This window comes from Amia ocellicauda, chromosome 12, assembly GCF_036373705.1.
Source record: "Amia ocellicauda isolate fAmiCal2 chromosome 12, fAmiCal2.hap1, whole genome shotgun sequence".
NCBI lineage: Eukaryota > Metazoa > Chordata > Actinopteri > Amiiformes > Amiidae > Amia > Amia ocellicauda.
In genome coordinates, this window is record NC_089861.1 from 36502289 (window position 1) to 36520378 (window position 18090).

At 42.1% G+C, this 18090-nt stretch overlaps 1 protein-coding gene and 1 long non-coding RNA gene across 2 annotated transcripts in view; one reads left to right on the plus strand and one right to left on the minus strand.

Annotated features, from left to right (window-relative positions):
* Positions 1–18090, plus strand: part of iglon5 (IgLON family member 5) — a 326672-nt gene that overhangs the window by 267150 nt on the left and 41432 nt on the right. The gene's annotated exons all lie outside the window — the stretch shown is intronic.
* LOC136765016 (uncharacterized) lies at positions 498–4182 on the minus strand. Its single transcript, XR_010821288.1, has 3 exons — positions 3930–4182; positions 2369–2509; positions 498–2005 (listed from the first exon to the last, which is right to left on the minus strand). It is a non-coding gene; the product is annotated as an uncharacterized LOC136765016 (long non-coding RNA).

An 18090-nucleotide genomic window follows, 5' to 3' on the forward strand; every position in this document is an offset into this window, starting at 1 on the left:
GGTACAGGGATGAGCATAGGGCAGGATATTATCTACAGCCACACACCTGCAACATGCAAGCATTAAATAACAATGCAAATATCTGTAAAATACATTTCACAATCTAAAATGCATGCAAAGTAATGTAGATAAGAATGCACATATCATGTCATGAGAACAAATCATAAAAAAACACTACTTTTGATCATTGGTAGACCAATTTGTGTTGCTAAGCAAAATTATATTTGATTAGCATAACTGCTATGCAAATTTGAGACAACAAATACGGACCCTGGAAAGGACCATGATCTTTTCTTGTTCCTCCCTATAGAGGGCAGAGAGGCTAAGTTTCACCCGGACCACCTCATCAGCCAGGTCTCACGCTGGCACTGGAGGCAGGCATTCAGATGGGAATATCTCGCCTCCCTCTCAGGAGCTTTCCGTTTCCATAGCTGAATGAAGTAGTCCTTGGTTCACTACTCTATGGGAGAATCACAAAGGTCCCTCAGGGTCCTCCACTCCTTGAGGCATTTGCCTCAAGGTCTTTACAACATGAGGGTCATCGAGGCTTCTAGACCCCAGGCCCCAACTCCTGTGTGCTCGGAATGAGCACCTCTGTTGCCTGTGGTCTGAAAAGAAGACCACCTCTGAGTACATGGTGGTCCTCTCCAGTAGCTTGTTGAGGAGGATGAGATCTATCCTGGAGAAGGAGGAGCCAGAAGAACTCACCCAGGTGAACCAGGGCAGCAGGTCCCGACCTGCGTCTCAGAGTTCAAAGTACTCCACGAACGCAGCGAGATCCCTACTAGATCTATCGTTGCACAGCTTACTCCGGGCTACATCCCTCAGGACACAGTTGAAATCACCTGAAATAATAACTGGTAAGGTGCCGATCAGGAGCAGGCGTAGCTGAGGGAAAAAGAGGACTCTCTCTCTCTGGCTAGTGGGGGCATAGACATTGACCAGCCTCAATACCTGCCCGCCTCTATTACTTTAATTTTTTTTACTTCGATGAAGGGAGTTTCGTACTCCTGGAGGCAGATGACACCAGCCTTCATGCTAGCCAGAGAGTTTAAAACGTCATCCCTCTTTTTCCTCTCAGCAACGCTTCTCACATTAATGGTTATGATTGTTAAAGCCATAATGGCAGTGAGAGCAAATACCCGCTCCATAACAATCATGTAAAGAAACCTTCCTCTTCCCCACTTCTTTCTTCTCCCTCACCTAGCTTAGTGCTCACACCCATAACTTCAACCATTACCTCACCGCATGATCCTTGTGGAAGAAACTCAGTCTTCAATCAGGTTGGAATGTTCGTTGCAATGCCTTTATTACACGCAGCGTGGAGAGGAACAGTGAATCAAGAAGACTCAAGACTCCATTCTCAGACTCCAAGTCAGAGCTTTTTATACACAGAAAACAAAGATCTGGTTATAATTAATAAGTCATTTCTATGTGTGGTGGAATAAAGATTTGGAGTCGGGAGTTCTAGTCAGAATTTATTACGTGCATGGGAGGAACAGCGAAACACAGAACTCAAAGGAATTTAGGCTAGCATGACACTGTTCCCCAAAAGTTTTGAGACAGAACATAGCTTTTATACCCCCTCTGGGACATACACTCAAGGGGCCTTAACATTTTACAAACAGTGTCTGAATGGTCATTTCTAATAACTAGCAGTGATTTCATTGGCATTGTAAACTAAGCCTTCCCATCGCATCAATATTATGATTATTACTCATGAATAATAATCATTAACCTCTACATTGCCAATTGCATTAGAAGGTACTTTGCAGTTAATACGTTGCAAGAAAAGAATGTGAGCTGCTGATAACCAAGTGAGGAGTCAGGTCAGGTTCGGGGTAGATGGTCGGCCAGGGCAATGGGCAATATGGATGCCCTCGAGCCTTGAGATCTTCAATGGATCTTTTAATTTCAGGATTAACACTACTGGCACATCTTTTTGCAAAGTTTAAGTCTTAACTTGTGAGGTGTTTTCCTGATTCCATTCCCACTCTTCTCCCATCTGCTGTCAGATAAAGCCAAAAGGCAATAAAATAATGTGAAAATAACAAAGAAAGAAAATCTAATTCAGTGAGAAAATACTGCCACTTTATGGAAAAGGTTTTGACTTTTCAACCTGAAAACTGAAAAAGAAGCCATGAAAAAGGAAAATATGAAAGCAGTGAAATGCATGTCAATCAACCATTTACTGCTAATGATGGTGGGTCATCCATTTAACAGCTCTGGACCAGACCATGTCTAAGTTGATTTTTTACTGAACTTAAAACAACATTGTTGAAAGCAAATTCAGGTATATGGGGAAACAACAGCAATATACCTTTATATGATATAATGTAAACATTAACAATGTAGAAAAGCCATTTACCTCTTATGTGATGTTGAAGGGAATGGTGTGACGCCTTCTTCCTTTTCTTCTGTTTGTTGTATATTAGTTCAGGCTCATCTGATTCGCTCAAACTTGGTGATGAGGAGGTGGTGTCATCATTGTGATCATGGTGGTGGACTTCTTGTTTCATGTTCAAAGGTGAACAAAAGTGTAGCATAGCATTTTTAAATCATCACTTTTTAGGAAGCTGACTTATCAGTTATTGACACTTAACTGGCAGGTTTACATGTTAAAAACACCTTATTTTCATCCTGCCTTCATATACAGCCTTTGAAGGCAGCATTTTTCTCTATTCAGATGTAGCCTTAAACGATAAATGGCAATGATTTGGAATCAGTAGCTAATCATTGGCTGGATGACGCTTTACTAATCAGAAAAATAACAGAACTTTTGAATTTTAGAGATTACACATTTTTATAAATGTGTCTCTGTGTATGCTTTTGCAAAATGTGTCAAACGTATCTAGGTACAATTCACTACAGTTTCCATTTGAAATGATCAACCTAGGCTCATGGTGAAAATGTAACAATGTGGTTGGAAATCTAACCAATACTGTTCTCTGCATATAGGTCTCTGCAGTACAATAATGGCCATTCCCTGATTGGTGGGCGTTTCCATAACATAGGGTATTTTTTCCACTGCTTTACCTGATTTTCACACACCCCGTCACGGGTGGGGTGAGATACAGGGCGTCGTTTTCGTTGCTTCATTCTGAGTGTGTTGCTTCTGTGGCTTAAAATCCCTATGCACTCACTATTATGTAAGCTGACTGAAGCATGTCAACAGCGTACACACCGCTGGCTAAGTGATAGAAGTGATAAAATGTGCCCTCTTTCCAACGATGTGTTACAGTAAAAGAGTTTAGATATCATAAAACAGCAGCATGTTATAGATCTTATTCAGAGCAAAGCCATCTTTAATTTTTAATAGGAATGACAGCGAGGCTGTGAGGGATAGACGCAGGTCTCATCCGTGGGCTGTATTGTTGTTAAAGTGTTTTTTGATGAAACACTGCAAAAATATCTTTCCAAGAAATTTCAGTAGACAAAACAATTTCCAGACAAAGCTATGGAAAATTTTAAGTAATCTAGGAGCTTTACAGCTTTTTACAGCAGATAGCACTGATAAAATGTTGTCTATCCCTCCAGCCTCACTTTTTTTACCTGTCATGGTGTTGCTCTGAATAAGGTCTATAGAGTGAAAAATACGTTTTAACAAAGTTGGAATCAGCTATTGTACTCGTCATTTGTGTTGAAAGCAAATGAAATGCAGTTGTGCCTCTTGTGCTCATTTCACTTGGAAACTTCAAATTGTACCTACAGTCAGGTTTGACACATTTTGCAAAAGCATGGACAGAGTAATGTCACAATGAGCCAGTGTTGAAAAATAACTAAAGCAGTTAACCAAAGCTAATAGCACTCAGTAGCCATACAAGTGAAATCAATGAAAATGCCAGAAGTTTAAAAAGTGTGATGTGTAAATTGCTTGTATGTAATAAATATTGCGCACACAGCATGGAACATCATATTATTATACTAACCAACATCTTGTCCTTTGGCTTTCCCAAGAACCTGTTCTCTGAGAAAATCACGCTCTCCAATAATTTTTTCTTGCCACTTTATTTTCTCTTTGTGGAATTGTTAAGGTACAACCACTTCACCAGAAGTGAACCCTTCAGTTTCCCTGAAATAGGATAACCCCTGGACTAGGATAACCCAGTGCCGTCAGTGCAGGATGGTGGATCCTCCACAGGAGATGAGCACGGGAAGAAAAAAGTCACCGACACAATGCCAGATTGTTTGTCTTCAGTTTATTTCTGCCACAGCACACAGTTTTATACATGTCAGAAGTCTGTTTTGGAGCAGGACATATTACAGATTTAGTTGCTAGGCAGACATGGAATGTGTCCGATATCATAACCCCTAACACACTTCGAGAGTTTTGGTTGATATATCTGCACGGTTTGCCTAGCAGTAGATGACGTGGGACTCTATCTTATTTCTGATTTGTCTGAAGAGCAGCATGTATATTGTTTATGTTGTCAGCTCTGAGCTGTTCCTCAAAATATAATATAAATATAGGGAGATTGTGGTTTATTTTTGCAATAATGACAAGTTTCAGCCCCCCTGCCACGGCAACATTTCCAGTGAGATATGTCAATGTCAAATCTGCAGCATCTGTTCTAATCTAATCCTACAATAAGAATACAATACAATGAGTTACATGGTTACAGTAGGTTAAATGATCAGTATGCCTACCTAATATCAGAACAACTCTTAATAATCCTAACAGTTAGTAGAATATGTAATATAAAAATCCTTGTACTCTGTTCACCCAACATGCAGAGTATTATATAGTGGGTATAGACAATACATAGGGGGCAATTTTACCCCAACAGGAATTCTATCTTCATTTTCATGGAACAAATGCCTAGAAACAAAATATCCAAAAGGAATATTAGTAAACTAACAATTAATACTGGACACAAATACAAGTAGTTAATTGCTATTTGTGACATAAACAAAATGCCAACATATTAGTATCAGTACCCTGGCTCCTGCAGCTTGGTAAAGAAGGTTATTTTTTCTCCAGATTATGTGTTGCATCTTTGGAGCTCTCCGGAATGGACTCCTGGTGCTTGTGTTGTTGCTTCAACTTGCGCTTTGGCTGTATAAAAGGTCACAGGAATTTACTTTATTTGTATTAACCCTATTATCTCATAACCCCAGAAAAAAAATATATAATGTAAATATACCACTTAAGCAATAAAGTTTTGTCTTAATATAATTTCAATTGCCAGTGCGTTGGCAAGTTACTGTAACACTTAAACAACTGTCAAACAGTCCTTTCTGCTAAGTTTAGACCATCAACTTCAGTATAAAATATTTGTAAATCTTATTCTTATACTATGGAATACTCTTGTTGTTTACTCTTATCACTTACAGTGAGGGAAAAAAGTATTTGATCCCCTGCTGATTTTGTACGTTTGCCCACTGACAAAGAAATGATCAGTCTATAATTTTAATGGTAGGTGTATTTTAACAGTGAGAGACAGAATAACAACAAAAAAATCCAGAAAAACGCATTTCAAAAAAGTTATAAATTGATTTGCATGTTAATGAGGGAAATAAGTATTTGACCCCTTCGACTTAGTACTTGGTGGCAAAACCCTTGTTGGCAATCACAGAGGTCAGACGTTTCTTGTAGTTGGCCACCAGGTTTGCACACATCTCAGGAGGGATTTTGTCCCACTCCTCTTTGCAGATCCTCTCCAAGTCATTAAGGTTTCGAGGCTGACGTTTGGCAACTCGAACCTTCAGCTCCCTCCACAGATTTTCTATGGGATTAAGGTCTGGAGACTGGCTAGGCCACTCCAGGACCTTAATGTGCTTCTTCTTGAGCCACTCCTTTGTTGCCTTGGCTGTGTGTTTTGGGTCATTGTCATGCTGGAATACCCATCCACGACCCATTTTTAATGCCCGGGCTGAGGGAAGGAGGTTCTCACCCAAGATTTGACGGTACATGGCCCCGTCCATCGTCCCTTTGATGCGGTGCAGTTGTCCTGTCCCCTTAGCAGAAAAACACCCCCAAAGCATAATGTTTCCACCTCCATGTTTGACGGTGGGGATGGTGTTCTTGGGGTCATTCCTCCTCCTCCAAACACGGCGAGTTGAGTTGATGCCAAAGAGCTCGATTTTGGTCTCATCTGACCACAACACTTTCACCCAGTTCTCCTCTGAATCATTCAGATGTTGGCAAACTTCAGATGGGCCTGTACATGTGCTTTCTTGAGCAGGGGGACCTTGCGGGCGCTGCAGGATTTCAGTCCTTCACGGTGTAGTGTGTTACCAATTGTTTTCTTGGTGACTATGGTCCCAGCTGCCTTGAGATCATTAACAAGATCCTCCCGTGTAGTTCTGGGCTGATTCTTCACTGTTCTCATGATCATTGAAACTCCACGAGGTGACATCTTGTATGGAGCCCCAGACCGAGGGAGACTGACAGTTATTTTGTGTTTCTTCCATTTGCGAATAATCGCACCAACTGTTGTCACCTTCTCACCAAGCTGCTTGGCGATGGTCTTGTAGCCCATTCCAGCCTTGTGTAGGTCTACAATCTTGTCCCTGACATCCTTGGACAGCTCTTTGGTCTTGGCCATGGTGGAGAGTTTGGAATCTGATTGATTGATTGCTTCTGTGGACAGGAGTCTTTTATACAGGTAACGAGCTGAGATTAGGAGCACTCCCTTTAAGAGAGTGCTCCTAATCTCAGCTCGTTACCTGTATAAAAGACACCTGGTAGCCAGAAATCTTGTTGATTGATAGGGGATCAAATACTTATTTCCCTCATTAACATGCAAATCAATTTATAACTTTTTTGAAATGCGTTTTTCTGGATTTTTTTGTTGTTATTCTGTCTCTCACTGTTAAAATACATCTACCATTAAAATTATAGACTGATCATTTCTTTGTCAGTGGGCAAACGTACAAAATCAGCAGGGGATCAAATACTTTTTTCCCTCACTGTATATCAGTATACTGTCTCATTATTCATGCATAATTTTAAATCAAAGTATTTAATAATGTACAATCAGCTTGATTCTAATCACCTTGCTTATCAAATGCATAACAACTTGGTAATTAAAATGCCAGGATCATTAAATGTTTTACACCTAAATATCTAAAATAAATAAATAAATACAATATTTTTAACTAAACAAGTGATGCATACTTTTGGTGCTCTTGGTAACAAGCTATCATTAGTTAAAGATATGTAGACTAGCAATATAATTGAAATACTATATGGACGTTAAATATATTTAAAACAAACAACAACAAAGCTGAAAAATGATAGGTTGCGTATGCAACCCCAGTTATCTGAAAAAGGAAGCACTGCCCAAGGAGGAGGGGTTTCTGTGCACTGCCGTAGGAACTTGATCGAAACGTCCCTTCCCACATCCTGTTTCATAAAATGTGATGTCAGCGCAGGTTCGTCCTCTTTTGCCGGAAGCCAGGACTCCAGTGTGACCTTGCAACCCTTGGGCAGTGCTTCCTTTTCCGTTATCTTTCAAGTCGGAAGCACTGCCCAAAGGGGAGGGGTTATTGTATAACCAAGCCATCACAAAGGAGGAGGCAGCGATCTGATAAGGGAGTAACCTCAGGGGCCCTGTAGGGCCGCACCTGAGCTACCCAGGAGCGAGGACTGTAGTCACGCTCTTACCGGGAACTGTCTAGAATCAGTATATCCAAGGCAGGGATACAGAGGTCAACTCTTATGCCCTCTGCTCACAATAGTGCGGTGGAAGGGAAAAACACGGTTCACTAGCTCCCTCAGGATGCACTTAACAGGGGCAGACTGGGAGAGGAATAAGGCAGGAGCCAGAGCCCGTAGGCTATTGGGGCTCGACTGCAGCCAACACCAGGTTCCCAATGGAAGGGACCGGTCCCGTCATGTGCAACCTGTAGAACCGGGCAAATGTAAGCAGCAAGGCACCTTGAAAAAGGGCCCAAGATGTGGCAACACCTCAAGTCGAGTGGGCCACCAGGTGTTCAGGCATCGGGGTCCCGGTGGACTCGTAGGCCATGGTAATGGTGTCCACAGTCCAATGTGAGAGGCACTGATTTGAAAGCGCCTGGCCCTGTGTCCGCGCTCCATAAGACACAAACAGTTGGTCTGAGCCCCGAATGCCCTTAGTGCATTCCAAATAGCACCTGAGGGCCTGGACAGGGCCGCAACTGAAGCCGACTCTCTTGCTTTGAAGCGAAGGGAGGAGGATGAAATGCCATCAACTCAATAGGCCTGTTGACATGGAATGGAGACAGCACTTTTGGGAGAAACGCAGGGTTAGGCTGTAGCGTGACCCTGGAGCCATCTCCCACAAAATGGACACACAATGGGTGTACAGACAGGGTGTGTAACTCGCTGACGCGTTTTGCAGAGGTGATTGCCAGCAAAAACCCAGTCTTAAGTGACACCAGCTTCAGCTCAGCTGAGTTCAGTGGCTCAAATGGGACCCAGCAACCTCTGGCAAAGGGACACCCTGACAGTCAGAAGTGGGAGAGACACGTGCATATGGAGGCAACTCTCTGTGGTGCCAGCGTGGCGAGCATGGCAACAGAATCGAGGCGCAGTCCAAGGAACTGTGCCTGCTGAGTTGGCATCAGGCGGCTCTTCTCTCGATTGACCCGAAGGCCCAATTCGGAGAGGCGGCCTAAAATCTGGTTTGTGTTTTCCTGAACCTGCTCCCTCAAGTGAGGACCCAGAGACAGGCGATCCTCCTCCCAGGTGGCCCATCCACTGCCCTCGTCCTAGGATGGGGCAGACAGACTCGCCATAGCGGACCTGGAAGTCACGGCCAAATTGCACACGGGGCATAAGACTTCCCCACTTCAGGTGGCAAGGTGTGCTGGCCGCAAGCGGCACAGTGGTGGGGACGAAAGGAGCTCATCGCAAAGCGCACATGCGCGTGCATAGGGAAGAGGCACCGACCACATGCAACCTTGCTGTTGCCAGACTGAACACTGTCTACAGTGCATCCGGAAAGTATTCACAGTGCTTCACTTTTTCCACATTTTGTTATGTTACAGCCTTATTCCAAAATTGATTAAATTCATTATTTTCCTCAAAATTCTACAAACAATACCCCATAATGACAACGTGAAAGAAGTTTCTTTGAAATCTTTGCAAATGTATTAAAAATAAAAAACAAAAAAAGGAAATGTACATAAGTTTAAGTATAAGTAACAAAATGTGGAAAAAGCGCTGTGAATACTTTCCGGATGCACTATATACCAAGCACCAGAGTCCGGGGTCCGAGGGGGCTGAGGGTAGTAGACCACCAGCCATATCAGGATCCAGAACCGAGGCCTACACTCACGGACTGGGAGGGCTAGCAGTGCTCGTTCTCAGCAAACTGAGAGAGCGAGATCTCCTACAGCCGCAACCGCGGGCGCAAGCCAGCGGAGAGACACCTCACGCGTGCGAGATCTCTTACGACACACCGAGGTTCAGGCCAGGCAGCCGGGCCTCGGATTTTACTGCCGCTGCTAGCGCTCCTGCTGTGGAGGAAAAAGCCCCATGGACAAAAAACCAACACGGAATAAGCCACTATATAAACACGACTATTATTTTTAAAGTGTGCTATTTGTGGCTGAAACTGAAACCGAAAGCGCACCGGAGCCCCGGAGCGCGGACGGAACAGAGTCGGATTAGCTATCAAATAATAACTAAGAGTACAAATAGACACAGAAAATAAACGGTGGTGACAGCACAGCCGTGAAGCCAGCCAACCGAATAGCAATAATAATTATTGTTAACAATAATAATAAGGTCTAATGCACGGACAAGTCACAGAGATCATACGTTCTCGGTCCAGGTGAAGTGGCAAAAGAGGACGAACCTACGCTGATGTCACGTTTTATGGAACAGGATGTGGGAAGGAACCTGTTCTGAGTGACGAGCGCAGGAATGCGCAGAAACCCCTCCCCCTTGGGCAGTGCTTCCGACTTGAAAGATAACATACCATTTTGATCGTTGATTGTGCGGAGAGTTTCTTTTTAAAGATCTTGAAGCTCTTCTTTGTCAGTTCTTGATGAAATCCTGCTCGATTGATTGATTGCTGCGTCTGATTGGACAGGAAGTGCGTGCACTGCGTGGGTCAAGATCACCCACGAAATTTAAATGGGCTTCGTACTAACGGTGTCGAACTGTTTCCCCCTCGGGATAGTTGCGCAGTGAAGCATCATGGCTTCAAATTATGATTTTCTGCAGAGAATATTTTTCAAACCATTAGCGAATACGAACAAAAAATCATTGGTTGATGCAAGAAATACATGTATTGCCCATCATGCCACCACATCAAGGACTTCTACAACGAAAAGGAAGCAACATGGTAAGAAAAGTTATATTATCCTATGCTCATTATTATTCAACTGTGTTTCTCACCGAATTCAGTGGGGGAGCCTCTCTTTCTCTCTGTCTCAATTTACAATGTCAAAGTGCCCTAGTATCTTATTGGCATGATTGTTTACAATGTAATGTATTGTAATGTCATGTGAATTGGAGCAATGGCCTATATTATTTATTATTATATATTATTTATTATATCATATAATATTTAGTATATTATATTGTTATATGTATATAATATATGTAGTGTATTATATTTATTTTTAAATTAAATGTCAGTGTAATATTTTATTTAGTAGGAATTTATTTGTTCAGTTTAATGTTGAGAATGCAACTCTATTTGTTGCATGATTCTTTGAGTTGTTATTCAGATGTTAGAATAATTAAAACTTATTAAAACTCAAAGATTCAAACATGTTGATTTAGACTTGATTCAGAGTTTGTAATTCTACAGGAAATACTGTTATTAAATATAATTTGCTTTCTAATTCAATGTTCTTAATTCAATATATCACCTGTCTTTAAACTATGCATTTGCTTTGAAAGTATTACATTTTTAAATAATTTTGGTGTTGTGAAGCTAGTATGCTTATTTTAATTCTGTTATCCTCTGCTAGGGTGTGTTGAGATAAATGCCACAGGAAATCTTATAGCAAGAGCATCCGAAGTGGCTCAATATTTTCCAAGTCTAATCTCAGCCTCCATACATGGATGCATTTCATTTACAGGTAAGAATATATCATCCTGTGTTTGTTACTATAGATGCTGGGGCTAAAAGGGTTAACTAGTTTTGATTTCTAAAAATCCTCCTGTTTAAGAAAGTTAAAGATATGGAGTCTATGTGAATAACTATGACCTAGCCACCCTGTCCTTGTCTATACTTAATGTTGTCTGTACTTGACTCGCTTTATATAAAATTAGGAAGATCTGTATCCAGACTGTCTGTATCATACAAGGAGTTGTTTTTCTCTGTGGTTCTCAAGAGAAACTGTCCAAAATATGAGTTATGATAATGGACAAATTCCATGACTGCCTAGCAACTAGATCTGTAATATGTCCTAAAGAGATTGACATGTCTGAAGAGATTTGCAGAGAGTCCGTCGCATCATTGTTTTAATTGATGAGAGCAAATTTGGCCACAAAAGAAAGGTAATATATTTTCAATTAAATCTGGTCACACTTTATAGTAAAGATGAACGATACAATATATTTATCCTAACAATTTAAATTTTGTCATTTTTAGTACAACCGAGGAAGACAGAGCAACAGGAGGTCATGGGTGTTTGGAATGCTTGTGGTCAAAGAGGAGAGCAGAAGACCCATTCTGAGAGTTGTCAGTCAGCGTTCAGCTCAACACGCCAATTCTCCAGAAGCATGTTAGACAAGGAAGCACTGCTGTCTCAGATGGGTGGAGAGCCTATAACTGTCTCAGAGATGCTGGATAAAACCATCTAACTGTGAACCATAAAGAGGTTTTTGTTGATCCTCAGACAGGTGCTCACACACAAAACACTGAGAGATTCTGTGGAGTCTGCAAGGCAACAGTGTGGAGATTTAGGGGGAACCACACAGAAAGCATGCTCAAAGACCACTTAAAAGTAATCGAGTGGACTTACTGGCATGGTGACAAACATAAAAATGCCCCCCAGGGTATGATTTTGCATGGCATTAGAAGGAAGTATCCTGTGTGAAAAATGCAAATGTTGAGTTTATTCTGTGACCATTATCATTTGTGTTAAAAACAAATTTGTCCATAAATTGTTTGGCAATTGCAATTGTGATTATTCAAGTTTGTTTGTTATTCAGTTTGTTCTCTTGTTGAACCATAAAACAAGACTGAATTCTTCACTGCAATATTTAATGTCTCTTTTCTTGTTGGAAAACAACAAATGTTTACTTTAGAACAGGGAACATACTCTGAAGTAATATTGCCTTAATATGCATTTATTAGTGAGAAATGTGCTGGTTACCATGAATAAATTCAGGGAATGTTTCAGTTATAAATAATTTGTTAGTATAGAACAACTACTAGATAAACTGTGCTTTTGTGTAACATCATAGTGCTTTGTCTGCTAATTTAATGTCTGTGTTGAAATGCCCATTCTATATTTATTTCACACAGTGTACTGAGAACCTATAAATTGTATATTTTGCACAATACAAGCTATTAGTATCTTTATTTTTATCTAATAAGTTAATTGTTAGGACAGAAACAAGTGTAAAGGGGCTATAAGACAAACATAAGATAAAAACCAATAAAGGCCTTGTAAATAGCTTGTAATGATATAGTCACTTACAAATGCAGTTATTAGTCTAAATTTTGATCCTTAAAATAAAGTGTTACCAGGGTTTCTCTTACAATGAAGGGTCTCAGAGAGATACTATTTATTTGGTAAAGTATTTTACATTACAAATAGATAAAACTTATGATTAAAACTTTTTTTAAATACAGTTCTAAAATCATTTCTAAAACTTTTAAAATCCTTAAAAGTTTTAAACCAAACAAGTGACAAAAGTGCATTAATATCAAAACAATTTGTGTAAGGTGGCAAACTGCCAAAATAACAAAAATAAACCCAAAACAAAAATCTGATGTGTTGTTTCAATACGGTAAATGCATTAGACAAAATAACAAACCAAACATATCATTGAAACAAACAAAACCATCTAATACATTTCTATTAGAACACATCAGACAAATCATAAACATAAAATACCCAAATCAAAATCTTGTGCATTTAAAAACACTTAAAACAAAGACGATTATCAGTCTTCATTTTCAGAATTAAAAACGAAATACTTAAATATATCAATTCTGCAGAAGAGGCCCTCCCAATCCTGATAGAGATGTTCTTCTTATGCTTCCCAGTGCAGATGCTTCACTCCGGACCGGCACTGTCTCCCCTTCACAGGCCGTGGTCGCCTCGCCGGCGCCCTCACAGATTGTGGATCTAGGCGCCGGCATCTCAGCTCTTCACAGACCTGCAGAGAGAGAGAGAGAGACAAAGAGCCAGTCCGGGTGCACATGGGAAGCTTCACTCATGTCTGTACTAGTGTGTCAGGTCGGGCTCTGCTCCTCAGGAGACAAGGAGCAGCCCTGAGGTGGGGGCCCAAGGACCCCCGGACCAGACGTATTAGGAGGAGCAGGTGCCTTATAGCTCCCCACCTCCCCACAAATTGATCTTAACAATAGGGAGGGGGGGGAGTAGGGGTATCTCTTCCCTCTCTCTTCCTTGGCCTTGGCCCCCAACATCTCCGTGAATTTCTCCACAGCCCCCTCCTCCAGGTACGGGACCCCTGGAGGGTGAGACCGTTGGCCAGCCGCTCCTCTGTCCCCCTTGCCTTCACCACTGGCTGAAGCTGCCGCGACATCTCCAAGGTGGCTAGAGGAGGCACCCTTCTGTGCTGGCAGTTTCGCGACACTCCCCCTGCCGGACACCTGTGCATCGCCGATGTTCCTGGCCTTGGCTTTCTTCTCTATTCGAGCCAGCACCTGATCTAGTTCACCTTCTAGCTGCAACGGTTCCGGGATTTTCTTTCTCACCACCGGCCCATCACAGCCGGAGGGAGGGCTGGCTCTCTCTTTCGAGACGGTCCCGGCCACACTGTCCTTAGTCCCGGCTCCAGAGGCTCTACTCTCCACTCTCGCAGGCGCTGGCAAGGCGTGTCTATTTTCCTTTTCAGGGGGCCGGTCCACCATGGCGGGGCCTGATGTTCTGGACTCTGCAACCCCTTTTTCCACTGGAGGAGGGAGTGGGACTTCTGCCCTGGCCCCAGCAAGGGGAGGGTTGGAGAGTGCTTGGCTATTTTTGGCTTCCTCCAGAAAGGAAACAATGTTTGATTTCTTGAAATTTTTTCGCTCCCTGTCCACCACTTTTCTCTTCTTATTCGCAACCTTCACCCAACCCTCCCCTTATTGGCTTTCTCCCCCCTCCCTTAGAGGCTCTTTTGGGGTAGGGGGGGTTCTGGAGCCAAGGCAAATACCTGTTCTTCTTCTACCACTCCCTCCTCCTCCCGTGCCGGGTCTCCCTCCTGTTCCGGATCAGGATCTGGAACTGAATTACTTGTCTGTGAGAAGGGAGACCCAACTCTATTTGCATATGATTCTGGGCAGTTCTTATAAATATGGCCCCTATGGCCACAGAGGTTGCAGAGTATCTTTTCTCTGCAGGTGTGTGTCAGGTGACCTCCCCTACACTTGCCACAGACCACCATTGTGCAAATCTGCAAATCATTTAGAGATATCTTCAAATGACATCCTATTCATTTAGAGATATCTGCAAATCATTTCAAGATATCTTCAAATAACTTCCTGTTCATTTAGAGATATCTGCAAATCATTTAGAGATATCTGCAAATTACTTCCTGTTCATTTAGAGATATCTGCAAATCATTTCAAGATATCTTCAAATTACTTCCTGTATTTTGGCTGAGATTATCACTTCCTGTTTCCTTATTCAGTTACATAGAAATGAATGAACAAGTAAACAGGAAGTGATAATCTTGGGCTACATACAGGAAGTTATTTATGATTTGCAGACATCTTCAAAGCTGAACAATTCTGTAATGGATGTACGACAGGATTGTCATTACGAAACCTGCCAGCGCCCCATATTTCTCCTTTAGAAGCTGTAGCACTCCTCTAGCAAATCATGATTGACAAAACTCACCTCGAAATTTTTTTTATCTTTATGCAGCAGCTTCACCAGACAGTTTAGGTCCTTTGGAGCAAAGCCCATACCTTTTTGCAGCACCTCCCTGCTGAACTGGAGTCTAGACATCCGCTGAAACTCCATCGCCACTTAGGGGGGCGGGTGAAGTACAGACAGAGTAGTTTCAGAACGGAAGTGGAGGTGGAGTCAGTGAAGAGGTCTGACCAGAATCACTGCTCCAATGGCCTGTGCTCCTCCCTCCTGGTCCCGGTCCCGGTCCCGGTCTCCCGGGAGGCGCTGCCTTCCTGAAGCCTGGTTGCCAATCAAGGTCCTAGCCGCTCTTCAGTCCCACTTGTCCAGGCAGGTGTAGGTCCTCGGTTGCTGCCCTAAGGGGGTTATGTCTTCAGCTGGGCCTCCCTCGCACCGGAACAGGAACACCTCCAAAGGATTCTGGGTCGCCTTCACACTGCCTCTCTTTAAACACTAAAACAAATGTCAGTCTCTGCCGATAAAATCTACTCCGGGTCTCCCTTCAGCTTATGACGGGAAACCCGAGTCCAAGGGTTTCAGAGAGAGGCGTGGAATGGTTTTGATAAAACTTGAGTATGCGCTTCCACACACAGTTGCCCTTTGCTGATGTTGTCATTCCCCCAGAATTCCATACCAACATCACCTTAGACACCGTTGCTCATGAAGCATCAGAAAGTTGAGCTGTATTGGTCACTGAAGCTCCTGCCAAACATGACCCAACAATCACCCCTCTTTTAAAGTTAACAAGGTGTTATCTTGCAGCCATTGACCCTAAGCATGCTGGGATGTTATTTACTTAATTAATGCATGAGCCACACCTGTGTGCCAAGGGAAGGCAAATAATGTTTCTTCCATATGAGGAAAACAGCAACCAGCCAAATAATACCACTGGATTTATGTTGGAGATTTTACTGATGACTGACTTTCATATCAGACGAAGCTACTTCATGTTCCCTTGACTGGTAAACATCCTGGAAAGTAAAAATAAAAGCTAAGTGCTGTCAAGATGTAAGGTCTCAGTCAAGGGCTATGGGAAAGGGAGCAAGGGGGAAATCAATCAATAAAACAAGTATTAGTAACGCAAGAAGCATAACAAAATGCTGTGAAGTGCTATCTAACAGGGATTAAAAGGACTAATATTACAAGTACTGTCTGAAAAGATGTGTCTTGAATAAGCACCGTAAGGAGGTCAAGGACTCTACTGTTTTGACTTTGGTGGGAAGGTTGTTCCACCATTTAGGGGCCAGGGATGAGAAGGAGCGGGCTCTGGAGGAAGGAGAGTGGAGAGGAGGCAGAGTTAGTCTTCTGGCACCGGAAGAGCGCAGTGGTCTTCAGGGGATGTATGGGGAGGCGAGGGACTGAATGTAGCTTGGTGCAGTGTGGTTGAGACAGCGGTAGGTAAGGGACAATGTCTTGAACTGAATGCATTCTGGTATCAGGAGCCAGTGGAGTAGCGTGTGTGAATCAGGGCTGAGAGAATACCAGACAAGCCACAGAGTTCTGGATGAGCTGGAGCGTGTGGGTAGTAGTTGCAGGCAGGCCAGCCAGGAGGGAGTTGAGCATGTGTTAGTACTAATGGAAATTGCTAGAATGAAAGTGTAGTTGTGAAGATTATTTAAAAAAAAAATACACACATTGTGAGATAATTCATTCATTCTGTTACTGTTACATAATTCATTCCATACTGTTAGATCCTAATCATTATTAATCAGTTTGATGTTCCGGAGAAATATATAGGCTAGTTATTGTTCATTTAAGTTTTTGTGAGAAAAAGAATGACAAAATGTAATAGTGTACAATGTGCAATTTAAATTTGTCAACCTAAGCTGCTACTTTTCTTTTTTTCATGTTAATGTTTGGCTTGCATTTTTTTATTTCAATACACAATAAAAAATGTAAAACAATTCTTAGCCAAATACACATTGGGAAAAACTTTTCTCTTGGTTCCTTAAGACTCTGTGCATTATTTATCATGCCGTCATCATTTTTCACATGGCTGCTCTTCAGTCTTTCAGAGACAAAGTCTGGTTTCCAGCCTCAGCCCAAACAATTACAATTATCAAGGTAATGGGTAAGAAATGGGATTCCTGGCTGGTTTACCCCCCATCCTTGATAGTACAGGCTAAGGAGATTTTAGCTTTTTCTCAACATAGAATACAGGTTCTATGAATACATCCATTGCCCAATAGTAGAACCATCCTGATGGGAAAACTCATGCCATAATGAAAAATCTCAGCAAAGTTGTCACTGAAAAACCCATTTGTATAACTAGATTACAGCATCATTTTCTGTCCCAGGAGGAAACAGTTGATTTTAATGGACCGTCTTTGATTTTTATATGTACTGCTAATTTACATAAATCATAATTGTACTTGTTATGTCAGGCAGTTTTATTAAGACAGTGTATTGCACATATAAAGTTGTACGTGTATGTATGTGCATTTTGTGGTGGAACTGCAGCTCTAATTTTCAATATGATCATGATCTTATAATATCACAGCTGAAACGGGTTAATTGGTTAGTGTTGCTTTATCAAATTATAATAATTATGGGAGAACATTTTTGTTGTGCTTCTAAATTTTCAGTATATACAGGACATAAGGAAGAAATTACATCGATCAGCCATAACATTATGACCACCTGCCTAATATTATGTAGGTCCACCTTTTGCCGCTAAAACAGCCCAGACGCGTTGGGGCATGGACTCCACTAGACCTCTGAAGGTATGCTGTGGTATCTGGCACCAAGACATTAGCAGCAGATCCTTTAAGTCCTGTAAGTTGCAAGGTGGGTCCTCCATGGATCGGAATTGTTTGTGCAGCACATCCCACAGATGCTCAATTGGATTGAGATCTGGGGAATTTGGATGCCAAGTCAACACCTTGAACTCATGATCCATCAGACCAGGCCACCTTCTTCCATTGCTCCAGTTCTGATGCTCACGTGCCCATTGTAGGCCCTTTCAGCAGTGTACAGGGGTAAGCATGGGCACCCTGACTGGTCTGCGGCTACACAGCCCCATACACAACAAACTGAGATGCACTGTGTGTTCTGACACCTTTCTATCAGAACCAGCATTAACTTTTTCAGCAATTTGAGCTACAGTAGCTC